Source organism: Magnolia sinica, chromosome 3 (genome assembly GCF_029962835.1).
Source record: "Magnolia sinica isolate HGM2019 chromosome 3, MsV1, whole genome shotgun sequence".
In the NCBI taxonomy this organism is placed as follows: domain Eukaryota; kingdom Viridiplantae; phylum Streptophyta; class Magnoliopsida; order Magnoliales; family Magnoliaceae; genus Magnolia; species Magnolia sinica.
Window position 1 is genome coordinate 106,032,620 of NC_080575.1, and position 3,226 is coordinate 106,035,845.

At 39.1% G+C, this 3,226-nt stretch overlaps 1 non-coding gene across 1 annotated transcript; it reads right to left on the minus strand.

Moving 5' to 3' along the window:
- Positions 1-2,800: 2,800 nt before the first annotated feature.
- On the minus strand, positions 2,801-2,907 carry LOC131241633 (small nucleolar RNA R71). The gene has a single exon (XR_009169193.1). It is a non-coding gene; the product is annotated as a small nucleolar RNA R71 (small nucleolar RNA).
- Positions 2,908-3,226: the final 319 nt, after the last annotated feature.

Below are 3,226 nucleotides of genomic sequence, written 5' to 3' on the forward strand. Positions count from 1 at the left end.
ATCACTATGGACCCCACGTGTGTATTGCATGTACACAGGTACATGAGCACGAGAGGTACGCTATACTAGGGATCCGGTCAAAACTCAGTTTGACCGAGTCTCCTGCTCAAAATAGGAAACCACAGGAACGTGAAACAGAGTCTCGGTTGGACTCTTATGGGCCACCACCATGCGTCGAAGGTCCGATCCGGACCGTCTATCAGAATTCTACAGGTCCACTAGCCTTGACCTAGGTGGAATTTTTCTAGGAAGCAGCGTGTAGCGGATTTCGACTGTCGAAACTCAGGATGGACGGCGGAATACAATATCCAGTGGGCCACACAAGAACCTGCCAAAACCACTCGTTCCTGACTGGATTTTCACGAGGATTTCAATGGACGATGTGGATTTCTCATAAAACATCACTATGGGGCCTATGGATCACGTCAGCAGGCCTGCGTAAGCCTTACGCGCGTCCGGGAAATCCGGAGATTCGGGGGAGTTGTGGGCCACGATCATCAATATTTTTGAAGATCTGAACCGTACATAAGGGAGAGAAGGTGGCCATAACACCTTCCAAGAAGTCATTTTTGAGAAATATATATGATCAGCCTTCCAAACATAGGACGAGCGTAAGGGTTTTCGCGGCATAAAAACAGGGTGTGCGTTCGGGACTCTCCCTGCGCAAGAAAAGAGTGCGAAAGCTTCACCGTCTTCACAGCCGCTGACTTCCCTCAGCTATAAAAGAAAGAGAGAGAACGGGAAGGAGGAATCGTTTTTTGGGGGTGGAATTTTACAGGATCTTGGCTGCTGGAACGTGAGAGAGAGAAAGAGACAATAGTGTAGTTTCTTCTTTTCCTTTATATTTCTTTTGCTCTTTATTTGCTTTGTTAAAAGGATCAGCCCATTCATGTGTGGCTAAACCTCTTAGCTAGGGCTAAGAGGTGAAGCCTGTAGCGAGATGGGAGATACTATTTCATGCTTTTAATTTATGAACTGAATGTGATTTTGGTTGATTATTAAAGGAATGCTTCCTTATTCTTTAATGGTCTATTGTGACTGAAATTACAATGGGTTTGCAATGGCTTTGAATATTTCTTTTTTTCTTTTGATGTTTATGACGTCAGGAAGCCTTGTTGTTCACCATCGTCTCCTGGGCATGGTTGGATGATGGTACCCTTCCTAACTTTCATGCATTGTTGATTGGTTGGTAATTAGTTTAATCCTATTGTTTGCTTTGTCTCCTGAGCATGGTTAGATGATGGAATCCATTCTAATTCATATACCTTTCATCTCTTGAAAACCAGATCAAGTAAGTTCAGTTCAATGTCTATGATTCTTGATGCAGGCATAAGATCTACCTGATCTCTACAAGTGGATCCTCTGAACCCCTAGTTTCCTTCCTCTGAATTACTTAAGTTTTAGATTAGTATTCCACAATTATTCCTTAAATTATATTTGATTTAGACTACATCTTAGTCTAGTTCTAGTTCTACTTAGTTTCAGATAACGTACAGGTATCAGTCCCTTGGAATTCGACCTCGGTCTCACCAAGTTTATTACTACATCACAACCCTATACTTAGGGAGTGAACAAGTTTTTGGCGCCGTTGCCGGGAACTGACGGTTACGTTTTTCTGAAATTAATTAGTTTCAGAATTAGGTTAGGATTAGGATTTTACTAACTTTAGGTTAAAGGTTATTATTTTATTTTATTTTTAGAAATTAACCTGTTTTCCTGATTTTGTAGGACCCTGTCATGAGTTTCTAAATTGGTAATTCCTTCCTAATTTCTCTACTTTTTCGACTCTTAAAATTAGGGTTTAAATTTTAGAAATTTTCTAATTCTAGTATCCTCCTATTTGTAGGAAATAATTTATTTTTAGAAGCTTTCCTCTTTTGTTTTTTAGAAACTAGGTTAGTTATTTCCCTTTTTAGAAATTAACTTTTTATTTTTATTTTTAGTAACTTTCTAATTTTAACTCTTTTATAATCTAATTCTGTTTCTTAATTTTCCACTTATAGAATTTTTATTTAGAAACTAACTTTCCTGATTCTATAAGCTTTTAAGTTTGAAATTTCTAATTCGGTAAGCTTTCTCTCTACTTTCTAGTTTAGACTTTTCTTCTTTTAGAAACTGACTTGTTTGTTTTCATTTGCAGGTCTTTAACTTAGGGACTTCAAGTTGGTAATTTCTTTCCAACTCTCTCTTTCTTTCTAGATTTTCTTTTCGTTCGAATTTAATTGAGGACTACGAGTGTTTCATGCCCAAGTGGGCACGCGACAACACTCGACGTCTCTTGACTGAAGGAGGATTGGTTGAGGGGTTGACTATTCATTGCAGGACTAGACACCACTCGAAATTTCCTGAGTTAATTGAAGTTATGGCTGAAGACCAACCTCCTCGACTTCCACCCAGGGTGGAGGATACCCAAGATGAGAATGAGGTGCATTAGGCACCCCCGCCTCGTACTTTACGAGATTATCTACAACCGGCGGGAGTGAGTACGCCCTCATGCATGATTTTTCCTGAAAACACAGGACAAATGGACATCAAGCCAGGAGTTATCCAACTCCTTCCCAAATTCCATGGATTTGAATCAGAAAGTCCATATTTACATTTGAAAGAGTTCGATGAGATTATAGTTACATTATATTTTCCTAATGTATCTGAGAATACAATCAAGCTGAAACTCTTTCCTTTTTCCTTAAAAGATAAGGCTAAGACGTGGTTACATTCACTGCGTCCTAAATCCATTGGCACATGAAACGACATGCAGAGAGAATTTATAAAAAAATTCTTCCCACATCATAAAATAATTACCCTCAGAAAAGCAATCATGAACTTTGCCTAAAAGGAAGATGAAACATTCTTCCAATGTTGGGAAAGGTTCAAAGATTTGGTCAGTTCATGCCCACAACACGGATTTGAAACGTGGCGCATTACAAATTTCTTCTACAAGGGACTGACATCTTCCATGCGCCAAATGGTCGAGACAATGTGTAATGGAGAGTTCATTAATAAAGATGTCGACGAGGTATGAGACTACCTCGACAGTCTAGCTAAAAAAACACAATCTTGGGACTATTACCCAAAATCAAACACCACGTCTAGGCCGACTCAATTAAAGGAGAAAGGTGGATTATATCTCTTGAAAGAAGAGGATGATCTCAAGTGTAAAGTGACTACGCTCATAAGGAAAGTTGAGGCCATGGAAGGAAATAAGGATAAGGTTAATGAAATTGTT